This window comes from Eumetopias jubatus, unplaced genomic scaffold (assembly GCF_037043125.1).
Source record: "Eumetopias jubatus isolate StellerSeaLion01/CBP00866 unplaced genomic scaffold, mEumJub1_p1.0 scaffold_7, whole genome shotgun sequence".
NCBI classification, from domain to species: Eukaryota; Metazoa; Chordata; class Mammalia; order Carnivora; family Otariidae; genus Eumetopias; species Eumetopias jubatus.
This window is the reverse complement of record NW_028274813.1, coordinates 92,047,165-92,065,133: the sequence shown is the minus strand read 5'-3', so window position 1 is coordinate 92,065,133 and position 17,969 is coordinate 92,047,165. Positions and strand designations below refer to the sequence as shown.

At 41.0% G+C, this 17,969-nt stretch overlaps 1 long non-coding RNA gene across 1 annotated transcript in view; it reads left to right on the top strand.

Moving 5' to 3' along the window:
* LOC148163945 (uncharacterized) overlaps positions 1-15,044 on the top strand; it is a 32,952-nt gene extending 17,908 nt beyond the window's left edge. The window contains exons 3-4 of the long non-coding RNA XR_015768552.1: positions 3,720-3,822; positions 13,578-15,044. This is a non-coding gene — a long non-coding RNA (uncharacterized LOC148163945). The remainder of the gene's footprint in view (positions 1-3,719; positions 3,823-13,577) is intronic.
* The last annotated feature ends 2,925 nt before the right edge of the window (positions 15,045-17,969 follow it).

The following is a 17,969-nucleotide window of genomic DNA, read 5'->3' as shown; positions in this document are numbered from 1 at the left end:
GCACTATAAATTTACTAAAAACCATCGGCAGTATGCTTACAATGGGTGAATTTTATAGTATGTAAACTATATTTCAATAAAACTGTAAAATTGTTAAATGAATTTCAGAAATGCTTGTCCGTTACTGATGGACAGTTTGCTACAGGATCTTTCTGGGACTTAGTGACCAGAGATGCATGCAGAAATGGAAAGAGAAACGAATCTGTTTAGAAAAATTAATACCTTAATGAGGGTCTATAGGGAGTGACCAAAAAAAAAAAAAAGTTCAAGAGAGAAGGCTTGGGAATGACCAGAAATTGTTCAGGAAACTCTCCAGGCTGAGAGGGAAGGCCTGGAAAAGGAGACATACTGCGTAGAGTTCTGGGGACTGCAATGGTGGGGATTTAGGCAACTTTAAAGAACACAGTTCCACCCTCATACTCAAGGGGGCACCAGAGGAGCAAATCTCAGTGTGACTGCAGACCCTTCCAACCCCTGAAGGCAGGACCCTCTCCTGAGTTCATTGAAAACCTGACCCAGGTTCTTCAGAGACCAGGACTCTCAATTTTCTTTTATTTTCTTACGAAGAGGGAGGGAGAGGGAATTTGCCTGAAGGTGGCTTCCTTTTAAGCCTGAAAATGTGGCAGGAAGAGCCAAGAGAGGCCCTGTGGCTCTCTCCAGGGGAGAGGCAGTGATTACAGCCAAAAGAAACTGCCCTAAGAGGAGCTTTTTCAGAATGACACATGCTATTTTCTTCCTCTCCCTCCGTGACTCAGATTCATATTTCACACAGACCTTTCCCTGTGTTTTCTTTCCTCTGCCTTGACCACTAGCCAGCCAACTGTGTCCACAGTGTTTTCCCACTCCTGCTCCCCAGTCGGAATCAGTCTGGTAAAAACATTTTTTTTTAGCTAGAAGAGATCTGGTATTTACCAGGTAAATTCCTCTACAAGTACCTTTGCAATGAAAACCTCTATTTAAGAGAGTCCTCCACAGCCCAGCTTATATCTCACCTAATTCAGGTCATAGTCAATGAAACAAAATTCTAATCCATACCACACATTTGGACAGTCCAGTGGCACTTGTAAAAAGATTTGACCTGTAATACTTTCTTTTCCCCAAAGAACTTAAGAAATAAGTCGAGGCAAAAACAGAGTGCCTTCGGTAGTTGAAGAATATTTTCCCACGGGCACTTGTTTTAAAACTCCAGTTCCCAGGAAACCTCTGTAAGGACTTTTCCCAATAGTCTACCCGATCCTGGACAAGAAAGAGAGATAGGCTCTAGATTTGATAAGCAGGGATCTTCTCAGAAGGAAACCATGGGAACTTTCTCAGTATTCAAGCAGGCTCTGGTCCAGAGCATTGTAGAAAATGATCAAGGGATCAGAAATGAATCTAGTTAAAGGAAACAAAAGTGGCATACCAAAGAAGTGAGAGTATGTTGAGGCCTGAGGCCATATAATGTACTAATGAGAGTCAAGTCTTTAAAAAATACTGTACCTAGATCATATGACAGAATTATTTACATCAGTTGTTCTTACATAGTGCTAAGAGCAAGATTCTTAAAGGGCATCATTACTGGGGGAAGCCATTTTCTCCCTCTCCCAGCTACATAAAATAGAAACTTCCACTTCTTCAAAATTATGAAGAGCATTTGCCTTCCTGCTTATCCTCCCCCAATTCTCCCCAAGGAAGGACTGACTTACCTGACTGTGGCACTGGGGAAGGAACTGAGCATGCTCAGCTCCTTCTGCACCTTGTCCTGGAAACAGGCTGCCCACCAGACAAGTGCATCCCCACCCTGAGTCCCAAACACACAGAAGTCTAGGATAGAGTAATAAGAAGTGTGGTTGTAAGCCCTGACGTGTGGCTCCTCCACTTTGGCCTCACTCCCATCAAAGCCAACACTTTTCTCTCAATATGTCTAATTTGTGTGTTTATTTCTCAAAAGCTTCTGAACACAAAGGGGGTAAGAGCTGCAGTTTATTGTCTTCTTTAAAGCCTCCAAATCAAGACTTTGAGTAACCCTGCCCCTGAAAAGTTTGAAAACCAGTGAATAACCCAAAGAAATGACTCTAGCAGGAGACTAAATTTACTATATGCCCTTGAGCAAGGGGTGAGCTCCTCAGTCAGGAAGGGAGGCCACCTCTCCCAGAAGAGAGTGCAGCTTGAGGGGCTTGCACGTGGGGCAGTGAGGGATGAACGGACAGCTTTCCAAGAGCCTGGAGTGGGGACACCAGCATCACTGCCGAATTCTCTCATGGCTAAAGTGTGAAGTGGTAGCAAGAGCCCCGAATTAGGACCTAGAAAACTTGTATTGAAATCCCAGCTCTTGGGTGCCTGGGTGGCTCAGTTGGTTAAGCAACTGCCTTCGGCTCAGGTCATGATCCTGGAGTCCCGGGATCGAGTCCCGCATCAGGCTCCCAGCTCAGCAAGGAGTCTGCTTCTCCCTCTGACCTTACCCCCTCTCATGTATTCTCTCTTGTCTCATTCTCTCTCTCAAATAAATAAATAAAATATTAAAAAAAAAGAAATCCCAGCTCTTATCAGATGTTCAGCCTTCACCAATTTTGAGCCTCAGTTACCTTATTTGTAAATGAGCATAAATATCATTCCCACCTACCCTGAGGGTTACTGTGAGAATCATTACATCATATATATGAATGTTATATGTACACTGGAAAGTACGATGGAAATACAAGATCATATGAAAAAATGGTGAGGATAAGTTATTTAAAGATATTTTGGGGTGGAAGAGCTGGATATTTTCCATTTACTCCTCCAGATCCACTCTCCAATCTGATCCATGTTCTGAAAGCTGAACTTTCTGAACATCAATGGGCTCCCTGGCCTGTTGGCTGCCGGTTGAGTTTAATTGAAGTGGAACTACAGAGGGGATTGGAGAGAGGGTGGTTCAGCTGCCTGGATCAGATTTCCCCAGGATCCTCCCAGCTGGGTCTCTTCAGGTTGGCTGCACCTCTCTATGAAGGGCACAGCTTAAGCCTTCTCCACAGTTTTTCCCCAGACCAGCAGCATTGCCATCACCAGAGAATGTGTGAAAAATAGTTACTCTAGTCCTACCCCAAACCTACTGAAGCAGAAGCTCCAGGGTAAGGCCCAGCAATCTATGTTTTAACAAGCCCTCCAGAAGATTCTGATGCGCACAAAATTTGAGAACCACTGCTGTAACTAACTGCTGTACTCCCTTTCCTTTGCTTGCAGCTACTCACCCTGGGATACTGTCCAATCCCTTGTTGCTTCCCCCCAAACCCTGTTTACCTTTGTAAATAGTCCTTTCATTATCCTCTCCTCAAGTTAGTCATTTTGAGCGTGCCATTGTTTCCGTTCGGTAAACTAAGAAATGATGTAACATCCTGTGAGACATATGACTAAAATCTGAGGGTTTTGTGTGGGCTTGGGCTGTAACGTTGGTTTCTACCAAGGGCTTTAGTCTGAAGAGGGAAAATGCTAAAATAAGTTGCTACTTGCAAAAGGAAGCTGCAGGTATTTCTTTCATTTGGCTAAGGCCAAAGCTCTAGTGAGCTAAATTCATACTATTTATTTTTCATTTCACACAAAAGTTGATTGGGCCAAGATATACCATTTGAGCCGCTGTGGAAAATGAACAAGGTCAAACGGTCAGTCTGTCCAAAGTGTGTAATGCCTAAGACAAAGAGAGACTTTTTCTAGGTTGTTTGTTTCTGCAGGTCTCTTGTCACAGGAACTCTCCTTGTTTCCAGGGTGTAAACCTGAGGCAGAAGTATTCAACAGAGGTCAGCAGGGAGCCTCGAGTAAATCCCACTCCAACAAGTCATTTCCTTCGGGAAGAAGCCTGCAGTCAGGGTAAGAAAGAGGCTTTGGGAAGACTCAGCCCAAAGTGCTAACTAACCCGGGTTTTTCTTGCCTTTGTAGATGTACACTGCTTTTGCCTACAACTGAAGAGACTGGTTTTCAAAGTGGCGTCTCTTACTTACGCATTATGATTTATTAATTTAACCACCAGTAAGAACTGGACCCTGAAAAATGGTGAGGCAGGCTAAGCTTGTCTTCACATTTTTTCTTTAATCCACTTTTTGTAAAAACAATTCTCTATCTACCCTCCACCCCCGAGGTCCATGGTATCCTCAAGCTATAAGCTGTCCTATTTATAGCCTACCACTTAAACAACCTTCCCGAATTTTCTCCTCCTTGAACTTTTCCAGAGCACACTCAAAATTAAGAGGAACAGGGTCCTATCCCTCAGGGCCTAATGCTGATGTGATCATCTAATTAGCCCTGGTAGACAGTGGCTTACTGCTAGTAATCCTCCTGCCCAAGGCAGCCCACAAGAGAGGACCCATCTCAGGACAGCAGGCCTTGCTGCCTGAGAGCTATATGATCTTGAGAATATTACAAAGAAAGATACAAAGAATCATAGATTCTTGGGGCTGAAAGGGACTGGTACCTGAATACATATTCTAACATTACCAAGCTATTATCTACCTTCCCTTTAATTTTCTACTGAAAATAATTTCTACCACTTATTGAGCACCTCTTATGGGCCAAGGCCTCTTCTAGGCATGTTGTATACATTATCACTAATCCTGAAAGTAACCCATCAAGGTAGTTAGCACTAACCCCAGTTTGCAGTTGTGGAACTGAGACTCGATAGAGAGACATAGTTCTGAGAAAGTGGCAAAGCCAGGGTTCATATCCAATTCCAGTTGGCCCGGAAGTCGGTGCTCATTCCACTTGACTGTGTGATCTCCTGAGAGATCCCATTCTAACCCTGCAATTGAGGCATCCTTTATAATGACCTGAATTCTGTCTTCCTCTACCTCCTGCCCATCACCTCCAAGTTCTACCCCTCTGGGTACAACAAGCAAAATTGGCTTCCTCTTCCACAAGCCACTTTTTCAGATATTTGAAGACTCCAAACTACTCTAACCATCCTGAAAATATTCAACCTTTCCTCCTATGAAGGAAGTCCCTTTACTATCCTTCCAATTTCTCTTCTGTTTGTCTATGTCCCATAAGTCAACAACAGCCACAGGTTGAGTTTTAATATACATACAGAAAACTGCACAAATTATAAGTATACAGTGCAATTAATTTTTACAAAGTAAGCGTTCCTTCCTGGATTGAGAAACAGAAGCATTACCAGATCCCTGGAAGCCCATGCTGTCCTGTCTCTGCCTCCCCCAGAGGTGACCACAACCCTGACTTTTAACACATGCATTATATAGAAAGCAGACAGTCTGCCTCCTTTTGTGTCTGGCTTTCTTTGCTCAACATTGTGAGAATTCCATGTCATATTGTGTGGAACTATAGTTAGTTCGTTCTCACTGCTTTCTGTGTACTTTTTTGTGTGCAGTAAATGCAACTTTTTTATTATTTTATTTTTTTATCAAACTATAGTTGGCATACAATGTTATATTAGTTTCAGGTATACAACATAGTGACTCAGCAATTCCATACATTACTCAAATGCTCACCATGATAAGTGTAGTTACTATCTGTCACAATACAAAGTTAGTATAATACTATTGACTATATTCCCTATGCTGTATTTTTCATCCTAGTGATTTATTTATTTTATAACTGGAAGTTTGTACCTCTTAATCTCCTTCACCTATTTTGTTCATCCCTCTACCCACCTCTGGCAGCCACCAGTTTGGTCTCTGTATTTATGAGTCTGTTTCTATTGTTTGTTTGTTTGCTTGTTTCAATTCTACAAATAAGTGAAATTATACGGTATTTGTCTTTCTCTGTCTCACTTATTTCCTTTAGCTTTATACCCTCCAGGTCTATCCATGTTGTTGCAAATGGCAAGATTTCATTGTTTTTTATGGCTGCATAATATTTCATTGTATATGTATACCACATCTTTTTTTTAATTTTTTTATTTATATATGTATTATTTGTTTCAGGGGTACAGGTCTGTGATTCATCAGTCTTACACAATTCACAGTGCTCACCATAGTACATACCTTCCCCAGTGTTCATCACCCAGCCACCCCATCCCTCCCAAACCCCCTCCACTCCAGCAACCCTCAGTTTGTTTCCTGAGATTAAGAGTCTCTTATGGTTTGTCTCCCTCTCTGGTTTTGTCTTGTTTCATTTTCCCTCCCTTCCCCTATGATCCTCTGTCTTGTTTCTCAAATTCCTCACATCAGTGAGATCATATGATACTTGTCTTTCTCTGATTGACTTATTTCACTTAGCATAATACCCTCTAGTTCCATCCATGTCATTGCAGATGGCAAGATTTCATTTTTTGACGGCTGCATAATATTCCATTGTGTATATATATATATATATATATATATATATTCTACATCTTCTTTATCCATTCATGTCTCAGTGGACACTTAGGTTGATTCCATATCTTAGCTATTGTAAATAATGCTGCAATAAACATAGGAGTGCATGTATCTTTTCAAATTAGTGTTTTCATTTTCTTTGGGTAAATACTCAGCAGTGGAATTACCAGCTCATATGGTATTTCTACTTGTAATTTTTTTAAGAACCTCCACACTGTTTTCCATAGTGGCTGCACCAATTTACATTCCCACCAATAGTGAATGAGTATTCTCTTTACTCCACAAGCTTACCAACACTTGTTTTTTCTTGTCTTTTTGATGCTAGCCATTCTGACTTGTAGGAGGTGATGCTTTCTATGTAATTTTTTTAATGTGGTAAAAAATATATATAACAAAATTTACTATCTTAGCCAGTTTTAAGTGTACAGTCCAGTGGTATTAACTACATTCACAGTGTTATGCAACCATCACTACCATCTATCTCCAGAACTTTTTCATCTTTCCAAACTGAAACCCAGTTACCGTTAAACAGTAACTCACCATCTACCCCTCCCTCAGCCCTTGGAAACCACCATTCTACTTTCTGTCTCTGTGAATCTGACTAGATACCTCATATAAGTGGAATCATACACTATTTGTCCCTTTGTGACTGGCTTATTTCACTTAACTTCCTGTCCTCGAGTTTTATGTTGTAGCAAGTGTCAGAATTTCCTTCCTTTTTAAATCTAAATGTTCTTTTGTATGGATATGCCACATTTTGTTTATTCTGTGTGCTTCTTTTTAAGATTTGTTTATTTATTTGAGAGAGAGAGAGCCCACAGCATGGGTGGGAGGGGCAGAGGGAGAGGGAGAGAAAGTCTTAAGCACACTCCACGCTGAGCACTGACGGGGGGCCTCGACCTCAGGACCCTCCGATCATGAGCCCCCACTCTGTGTGCTTTTTAAAGCACATTGTCTTATAGTGTACCCAGTGTCTCTGGTGGGTCTAGCACGAGCAGGTCCTTTCCACAACTCCACCACCTCACTCCCACATTCATTTTCTCTTGCTTCCAATTCTGGCTCTCCTCTGGACACAGTGCCCCTTGTGTTATATCCATCTTTGCTTCCCCAGCACCTAGCTCTGAGTAGAAATACAGTGAACAATATCTGTTAATAAACAAATGAATGGAAGTAGAACAGCCCCATGAAGTCCCTCCTTTTTACCTTTCTGAGCCTCAGTTTCTTCATTCTTAAAATGAAAGGTTTGAACCACGGATTTCGCGAGTCTTGCCTACTTTAACATCTCTGATTTTATGACGGACTCGCACTTAACAAAACTCTTCAGTGACCTGTTCCAAGGGTTTGGCTAAGAAAAACAGTAATAGTAACTTTTAAAGCTACACTTCCATGTTTTAGTTTATGTAATTTCAGTTTATTCCCTTGGTAATCCTGTTAAGTAACGTGAGAATTTAAGGCTCCGTGAAAGAGGATTCTGGACAAGGAAACAGACTTGCAAAATGGATTGTTAAGGTGATCCCCACTAGGGAGAACTTTGCCAGCCTAATTTCTTTCATTCCACATCTGAACTGACAAGCTTCCTAGAGTATGTAGCAGGGAGGTAGAGTCGGGTGGGGAAGGGCACTGTAGGGAAGCTGCAATTCCCAGCCCAGTCACCAGGTGGCCCCTTAACTGCACCCAGAGGGGACAGATGAAGAAAACAACTCCAGTTCCAGAGCCAGAATGGTCCCAAAAGGTCAGTAAACCGAATTAGGCTTTTTCTTGGAGGCTTTTCAGATAAAAAATGGTTAGGAGGCCCTGAGTATTCTGAAATACACTATGACTGGCATTGGACTTAAAATGCTACTCACTGTGTTCCTGGATAGGTTAAAAATCTGACCATAATTCCTTATCCTCCATCTTGTGACTTCTGGATCTTATTCTCTCCTGTCCTCCTTCTCCCTCATCCGTTAGATTTTTATGAGAGACACAAAGCCAGATTTTGATGGGCCATGGTTTAAACACACTGACTTAAAATGTCTCAAGGGACAGTAAGTTTACAGGTGGATCAGTAGCTTTCCAGCTGGAATTTTTAAAGGACACTAAGCTTAGTGTCTTATAAAAGAGAACACTCTCACACGTATTTCAAGAACATTTAGAACTTCTGTGTCAAATTAGATCAAATCCATACAAATAGTCTCTCCTTGGCAATTGCTGCTAATAAAGTGGTGTATATGTCTCCAGGTATTTTTTCCAAAGTACATAGTAGCATATGTTTTTTCTTCTTTTTTTAAAAAGACTTTATTTATTTGATAGAGAGAGGGAGAGAACAGAAGCAGGGTGAGCAGCAGAGAGAGAGGAGAAGCAGACTCCCCGCTGAGCAGGGAGCCTGATGTGGGGCTTGATCCCAAGGGCCCTGGGATCATGACCTGAGCAGAAGGCGGATGCTTAACCGAATGAGACACCCAGGCGCCCCTGTTTCTTCTTTATAAAAAGGAAAACTGAGGCACCTGGGTGGCTCAGTCGGTTAAGTGTCTGACTCTTGATTTCAGCTCAGGTTGGAATCTCAGGATCTCGGGGTCATGAGATCGAGCCCCACATCAGCCTCCTTGCTCAGCGGGGAGCCTGCTTTTCCCTCTGCCTGCCTCTCTCTCTCTGACAAATAAATAAAATCTTTTTTTAAAAAAGTTTATTATAAAAAGGACCATTGATTATACCATAACACCCATTAACCTTACTCCACATTCTCTTCTCTTACATTGAACATCCATGGGTTTTGGTAAAGTTGTGTTCAATTATTTCCTATTTTATGTTTTAAAAATAATTAGTGTTATTCTGTCCTCCCTCAGAATCCTTAAGTGTTTTGGCATTTCTGCTACAAAGATATTTTTGCCAATTCCTACTAATTTTTTGCTATCCTTTGAAATTGCAAATTTGTTTACTGAACCTAGGTATATTTTTTAGGGTGATTTACAACTTTTGAAACATAGTGCTCTAGGGGTGCCTGGGTGGCTCAGTTGTTAAGCGTCTGCCTTTGGCTCAGTTCATGATCCCAGGGTCCTGGGATCGAGCCCTGCATCGGGCTCCCTGCTCAGCTGGGAGCCTGCTTCTCCCTCTCCCGCTCCCCCTGCTTGTGTTCCCTCTCTCGCTGTGTCTCTCTCTGTCAAATAAATAAATAAAATCTTTAAAAAAAAAAGAAACATAGTGCTCTATTATATTATTGTTGTTTCCTTGGTTCCAAGCACTACTAACTTCGGGTGGGATTCGCACACTTTTACTGTTCATTCTGTTATTTTCATAGAGGTTCTGTGACCTCCTATTGTATTCATTCTTTAACATTAGTAATGTCCTGGTGGGTTAAAAGCAGTCAAAAAATCAGAGACTAAATAAATAAATAATTAGCTGTCTTAGAGACCACAGAGAACAACTTCAACCTATACATTAGCACTGTGTAAGGATGAAATGAAATAGCCAGTGTGAAAGCCCTTTGAAAAATACAAATGTATGCCATGCAAATATAATATTTGGCCTGACTTCAAGTGGAAACCAAGAGCTGCTGAAATAATGGCTTCTTAGGATTTAGCAAATGCCTAGGGTCATATATCTGAGGAAAGAGCTGGGAGACACATAACCAGCATCATTTCTTAAACTAGCTGAATATTCTACATTGTTTACCCACAAATGTTCTGGCTACTATTGTGACTTAACACATTTTAGTAACAGGGTAATGGGAGAATGCATTTTTTTTTTTTACGGTAGTCTTGAGATTCCAACAACTATCAAGGGACATAAATCAGCACGAAGTCTTCAAAGTGGCTGGTCTAGCAAGACAGAGCCAGTGTAATGTGGCTTTTCTATTAGCTTGGCTATAAAGTTGGCTATTAACTTAGCACTTAATTGGATCCTCCTACAGTGGAATCATAAGAGCATTCAGTCCTGCAGGCTAGAGAACGTGTTGTACCTGTTGAATAGTGTTTAAGGTCCTTTAAAAGTCTGGTTATAATTGCGTAATGACTAAACACGGCTTTATTATATCGGACTTTTAGAGGTGATAGGCATGTTGTCTACCTTCACAGAATTGTGTGCAAAGGGCTGCATCTGAGTCCTAGCTCCACCGTTTATAAACTCTATGTCTTTGGTCGTATGTTTTAGCCTTCATGAGCTTCAGTTTTTTCATTTGCATAATACAGGTAACAGTACCTATCCTTCTTACTTCATGGAATTGTAAGAATTAAGTTAAACCATGCACAGAAAAGAGTTTTAGGGACTTAAGCACTCTATACCCATTAGTTATGATTACTAAGTGTAACCATCATATTTTACCAAAATGAGGAAGCTGAGGCTCAGAGAAGCTAACTGATTTGATAAGGATCGATCTATGGTGGCAGAGTTAGATCTAGAACACAGATCTCCAGGCCTCTTTTCTTTGCAGTGTATCAATCAGTGCTGTTTTGTGACATTTTATATAAACTAAGGTCTCCATCCATGACTCATTTACATACAATTTATTAGCCAGCTATAATAGGTCATTAAAATTTAACTTCAAGTTTGTTAGAAGCTAGATTTAATTACTGTGTATGTGTAGATGCATTACTGAACTTCCAGCTAAAACTATAGCTAGGCTAGACCCTGAAGGGAAAAGTTTTTTGTTTTTATTTTGCATGTCAGTGCTTGGCTAAAACTTCTGTTTTTGTAAGAGAGTCACATGAGATAATCTAAACTCTAAATCTAATTATGAGGAAGAATCTACAAAACAAACTCAAACCTTGTATGAAAGCCAAAACTTTCATTATACTTTCATAATCTTTGTAAAATAGCTTTTTTTCTCTACCTTCATCCTAAAATATATTTCAAACTGGTATATTAACATAAAGATGACCAATTGTGGCCTCAAAGACATCTTATTCTTTTCTTTAATTCTTTTTTTAAAGATTTATTTTTTTATTTGAGAGAGAGCATGAGCAGGTTGGGGAGGAGCAGAGGGAAAGGGAGAAGCAGACTCCCCGCTCAGCAGGGAGCCTGATGCGGGCTTGATCCCAATACCCTGGAATCATGACCTGAGCCAAAGGCAGACGACGCTTAACTGACTGAGCCACTCAGGCGCCCCCGAAGATATCTTATCCTAATATTATTTTTGTCTCAATAGATTCACTTATCAATAATGTGTCTGTGAAAATAGCATTATATCTAAAGGCACTTCTTTGTTTTAAATAAGGCTATTCTGAGTTTTCCCTTATCCTTAAAATTTACAATGGATTTGGACTAAATAATGTCTAAAATTTGCTTATGACTCTAAGCTCTAAGACCTAGAATTCAAAATTATAAGAACAAACTAGATCAGTATTTATTTTTCCAGCTATACTTGCATGGAGAATTGGGGCCAGTTTCCCTTCCACAGAAAAAAATACATTCAGGCATGTTGAACCTTGGGGCCTTGTTAAGGAATGTCTCTCAATTCTTTGTGAGTTTTTAGTAGCTTAATTTTACAGTGTTCTATGATAGAGAATGTCTAGAATTTATATCTTAAGATTTGGGCCCATGTCCTGGCTGATTTTGAGCAAGATATTAAGCCTTCTCTGAATCTCAGTCTTCTAATCTTTAAATATGGTTATTTCAACAGGATGCCCAGAACTTAAAAGATTTTTAAAAGATTAGGGGGAGGGTTGGCAGGCAACTAGAGAATCTCAGAAAGCTATTGTTTCAGAGCTAGAGAGCTTTTCAGTCTCGAAAGTGGTAAAACTTGACTACTCATTGTTGTCACCTTTGTTCTGGTGAAATGACCTAACTGCACCCTCTACAAAGAGTAAAATTTGTAGCCTCCTTGGTTCATGGAGAACACTCTGAGGAAACCTAAACCCTGATGTTCTCAGAGGAGAACTTAGCTAGGTATTCTTATTGGTAAAACAATTGTTAGCCTCTAAGCCTGTGCTTATCTCTGCCTGCTTTGTCACTTTTGAGGTAGAGGCAATGTCTCCTTTCTTTCCATACAAATCTAAAAGGATGAGGGCAGCCCTGTGCCTTGTGCCTGGGGAAATGTGTACTCTTGCCAGAGAAGGTGCTATCCACAAACCTGAAGCTGAGGCCCTCTAGATGTTTACATCTAGAAAGTGAGGACAATGAAACTGACCTTAGAATGTGACTGTGGGAATTAAATGAGCTAATGCGTGTAAGACTTCTGGCACATAAGGTACTTGTTAAATGATAGCTATTATGAATGTTTTCCTGAGCCCTACTATGGCCTCTTCCTCTGGTAGACAGAGGTGGGAGGTGGTGAGGGGAGGTGGCAGGAAGCAGAGCAGTGCTCAGTGGGCAGCCCTAAACAGGTGCCGGCCCATATGGTCAAACCCTACTCCTGGAACATGCATCTGCAAACCTTGGGCAGGGCTCTAGGCAGCAGCTGCACAGGATTAACAGCAGTGAGAACCAAAAGCAGACTGCATACCTCGCATCCTCCCAGAGCTGGCCCAGAGAGACATGAGACTCGCATGTAGTTCAGCCAAAATGTAGGCAGGGGTCAAACGTTTGGCCCCTAGTTTACATAGGCTTGCATTCACCAAATGAAACTTCAAATAAAAGAGACACAGCAACATAAAACAAGGGACACTGCTGCCAGGGAACATGCCCAGGACGATGTGACCTTGATGCTCTCTGATTGTTTTCACTTCCAGTAAATATTCTGCCCTTTAAGAAAATGACAACTAGAGCAGAGTGTGAAGACACCGCTGAGTGTCATTTTGCAAGGTTTAACAAATCTGAGTCTTGGGGATTTGGGGTAATGGAGCACATGGAAGTTTCTTCTGATTAGTCGTATAAAGAGATAGTAAGCAAAGCGACCGCAGAGTAAAAAAGGGCAGCAGGTGTGAAGTAGCTGTCTAGGGGATCAGGTGATACGATGGAATAGCCAGGGAACATGGGGCCGCAGGATGTCCATGATTTCGAATTTTAACTGAGTCCAGTCAGCATGCTTGTGCATTTCTCCCCAACGTTTTGAGGTGTGAAGTCACTAGGACTTATTGTAATTAGTTAGGGTTTTGTCAGGTAAAAATATGAAAGGAAAGAGGGGCAAAGAAATTGGGGCTATATGCAAGGTTCATGAATGGTAGCTGGGGAAGAAGGGAAGTAAGGACACAGTGAAGGTGAATAGTGATGAGAGACATCAGGGTCAAAGGATTCTAGGCCCCAGTGGGGTTGAGGACATTCTTTAAGCAAATTTTGGCACTACAAATCTTTTTCCCCCCAGGTGTTTAAGAGTAGAACATTTCCTTGCCATCTTCTCACATTACCCTCTTTATTCCCACTTTTTTTTTTCTCTTTTCACAGTTTTCTTCTCTCCAAGTTCATGAGGGGTTGCTACTTGCTTTGCTGAGAAAGAGTGAAGATTCTTGTACTCCTGGCAAAGAAGGAGTTAAATGGTGTTATTTGGAAGTCCTTCTACATTATCCAGATGTGGCTTAGAGATAGGATTATGCTGATGTCCTTTGTTTTTCTCCTTAATTACCAAAGAACTCTCTTATCTCAGACATTCTGGTGCTTTGTTGGAATTTTCTTAATAATACAGCCTACTACAGAGCAATTTTTGGGGAGAACTGCAATGTGACCCTTAAATTGGGGCAGGATTCTAGCAAAATAGAGGCCTCCTGGCCAGAGCCTCTGCTCAGATTCCTAACAGAAACACACTTCTCATCAGAATGGCTTCAGGAGATCCGATGACAGAGGCAGTTCTATGAGTTTGTTGTGCTGGTCTTTTCATTTACCTGAAAACTATTTTAAATGATTGCTTTCCAAATGCAGTGACACAGCAGTCAGTTTTCTAGAGACCTTCCATTCAGTAAACTTCTTGCTCTGAAGGTTTGCCCTGTCAATCCTGGAGGTGCTTGAAAGCAGAATGAGCAGGTCACAGAGGCATAGAAAGGATAGAGGATAATAGAATCTGTAAGATTTGGGGATCACAAAAAGTGAAAATGATCCACTGATATGTTCACCTCACCTGACTTGCTGGAAGGGACCTCAAATGGTCTTCACGTTCATCTTCCTGCCTCCACACAGGACAGCAGCAAAGCTTTCTGCCCACTTGGAGATTAGGTCTATTGCTATCAATGCTTCAAGAATTTTTAAAAGTTGATCTTATATTTATCTTTAAGCAGATTTACTCTTCCACACTTTTACTCGTTCTTCTACTGACTATTAAGTTTGACTCTTAAGGGATATTCCCAATTTGCAAAGTAATTCACTACTTGTTGCTGTTACAAACATATCTAATTTTTTTTAATTATCCAGTTACCACAGGAAAGTTAATCATGATAATCTAGAGCTTACATCTTGACTTTTCGGTTTTTGAATTTGTAAAAAAGCACAGTTTATTGTCAGGTGACTTGAATTCTCCCTAAATTCAACCCCTTGCCTTTCCTGGCACTGTAGAATGGTGGACAGAGAAATAGAGCTGAAGCCAGAAGCCTCAAATCCCAACTCCACCATTACAAGCTGCATCATCACCATTTATGTTACTCTTGATTTATAGCCCCAATTTTCTCATCTGCAAAATGTAAAAAAGCATACCTATGCCCCTAATAAATCAGGTAATAAATGTAAAAAGCATTTTTAAAATGCTAAAATAGGGACTCCTGGGTGGCACAGTCTGCTGAGCTTCTGGCTCTTGATTTTGGCTCAGGTCATGATCTCAGGGTTCTGAGATTGAGCCTGGTGGCGGGATCCACACTCAGTCGGGAGTCTGCTTGAAATCCCCTCTCCTTCTGCCCCTCCTGCTCATGCTCTTTCTCTCTCTCTCAAATAAATAAATCAATCTTTTTTTAAAATGCTAAAATATTGTAAAAGTGTGTCTGTTTTTAGGTTTTACTCCCATTTGCCCCATGTTAGCTTATTTGGGGTCTCCTTGGGCCCCATCCTTCTCTGCTCTTCTTGTTTTTGCCCAGCTTTCCTTCTCCTGTCCCTAGTGTCCAGCTGTCCTCCATGGAATGTTGTTGTAGCAGAAATCTCAGGGACTACACAAAAGCTAAAAATACAGCCAAGAAAGAAATTAATACCAGTGTACAGAGACCTTCTTCCTGCTAAACATATTTCTTAGAGGGTGCTATGAGACTGAGCGAAGGAGAGGAGAGAGAGCAAAAAGCAGATGGAGAGGCCAGTGACCAGAGCAGGAGAGGGAAGAGCAAAGGAGCTGGGAAAGAATCTACTAGAAAAGGAGGAACACAGAACTCACGTCACCCCCCGGCCTTTGAAAGGAGGGGAAAAGGACAGTATAATTCCAACAAAACATGAAAGTATATGAAAGGGAGTTTATACAGAAAAGAGCAAAGAAAGCAAAAGAATAAAATTCTTTTCAGGAAGGGGAGTATCAAGTTGCATTGCAGGCAGGCACTGTAATAAAGTTATGATATAGTGAGAATAGTTTAGTGAGAATATTTGATTCCTACAGCCAGTTGCTGGGAGGAAAATGTAAATCGCTGTTATATTTGTACTGCAGGTAAAATTATCCCATGGCCAATAAAAGAGAGAAAAGGGATTTGCTGCAAACATGGTTGGGACACATGCTGTTACACTCAATCCATGTGATAGAGAGAATGTGGAAGATGAACTTGGAAGAACACACAGTCCCATCTGCGTGCTTTCCTTCCCCAAGGAATCAAGTGACATTCTGCAATAACTTAGAAGCAGGAGTTTTCGATAGACACTTGGTATGGGAATTGGAAGAATGAAGGAATTGGAGGAGGAATCCCCACTAAGGCACGAGCTGGGATTCACTGCGGGAGTAGGGAGGCCTAGATGGAGCAGCAATCCTATTAGGGACTAGATTCTTTCTAGTGGAATTTCTTGAGCAGGGTAACTGCTAATACCTAGGCTACCCTGTAATTAAAGGAAGCTAAACAAGCCCATTTGCAGACCTAGGTTCCTGTGGAAACATCAGACCCAATCTTCAATCTCTTCTGACACGTGGTATGTAAGTTGCCTTTCTCTGAGCCTGGGTAAAAACAGACAGTAGCACACCTTATTATGTCCTGGTCTCCCACCCCCACAAGACTATTTCAGAAACTAATATCAGAGGTAACAACCAGGATAGTGAGCTAAGGTTGGGAGAATTATATCCTGCATCTCCAGACTCTCCAGGGAACAAAACCACAGAGGTAAACTATTTCTGTTTCACATTGCAAAAGTACCCCATGACTCATCCTTTTTTTTCTTAATTAGTCCTTCTCTTTCTGATTACATCTATCTCAGGTAATCTTTGTTACCCCACTGAAAGCATGAGGATCGGTTTCCCATATAATGTTGTTTTGAGATTTACCAAGTTAATTTCACTCCTACTTTGACTTCTCTGAAATCAGCTACTTTATGCAAAATTGAATGTAGATGCCTTATGTATAGGTTGATTAAGTTGCTGGTGAAAAGAGAGGCTCTCTTTTGTTGGCTGGGGAGACTAGACTTTCTTTCCCATACCGTTCATGTAACTCTCCCAGCTGCCAGGCCCCTAGGTAGTCTTCACAGTCATAGGCTCTCTCCTTATGCCCTGTGGCCAACAAAAAGAGAAAACAAAAAACTCTAGGCCATTGGCCTCCAAACTAGGACTTGATGACTTCTGAAGTCTGACTTCACTTGCAGGTTTAGGATCCTAAAGCTGTGGCTTCTACCTTCACATCCATCCAAACAAGATAAGCAAAACTCATGACTCCATTTTACTAGGTCATCGTGTAAGGGAAAGCACCAAGGGAATCTTTTGCCTTGAGAGCTCTATTTCTACTTCAAATAGAGCCAGTGAGACTGATCAGAAAACATCTCCCATAGCTACCTGCCAGGTGTTATCACAAGGGAGGGCAGGAACAGATCCTTTGTATAAATCAGGAATGTTCTCATTCTTGGAGTGGGACACAAACTTAGGAGAGCCAGTCTTGTACATAGAAATACTCAAATATCAGAAAAACAAGTACGTAGTGCCCCTCCATGTTATGGGGCTTAGAGAGGTTTATCTTTTTGTTTGTATGGGAAAATTAAAAGAATACCAAATTATATTTTGTGTTCATACCAATTACCAAATAATATGCCCTAAATATAGTCCATCATATTTCCCTTGATCTTTGAAATAGGCAAGTAAGTTTCATTTTCAGGAGCTCCCCTTAGCAAAAATATGCTCCCAGCATTATATCCACCCTTCATTACTTGACTCTTATCTTTTTGCTCTTAAGTTAATAGGGTTGTAATTTAACTCTTCCTGTTTCTTTTATTATAAAAGCAATTTGGAAGAACAAAAAGTATACAAAAGAAATGCATTGTTTTAAAGTAACAATAAAGGTCATAACCTTCAGTCAATGAAAATGCTTTTCTTCCTATTCCAAACCTATAGAGATAAAACACAAACAACAATAACAAAACAATTAAATACATAAATAAGTTCAAAAGCAAGAGAAGGAAGTCTCTAGATGCCAGAACTGAAGCAGAAACTAAAAGCCGTAACAGGAAGCAAGACAGCAGCAAGGCAGCCAACCTATCAGGTGCCTTTGCATAAATCAGAAAATGGACCACCCTCTGAGTATATTCACCCTTAGAGTGCAGAACTTGCTGAGTTCTGAGTTCTTACTGAGTCACACCATATTGTCCAAGTGCCCTTGTATAGGACATAATCTGCACAATGGTACACAATGGCCCTGATAAGTGGGAGCAGAAGCTACATCACTCAGAGAGGTTTTGAAATTGGAAATAGGT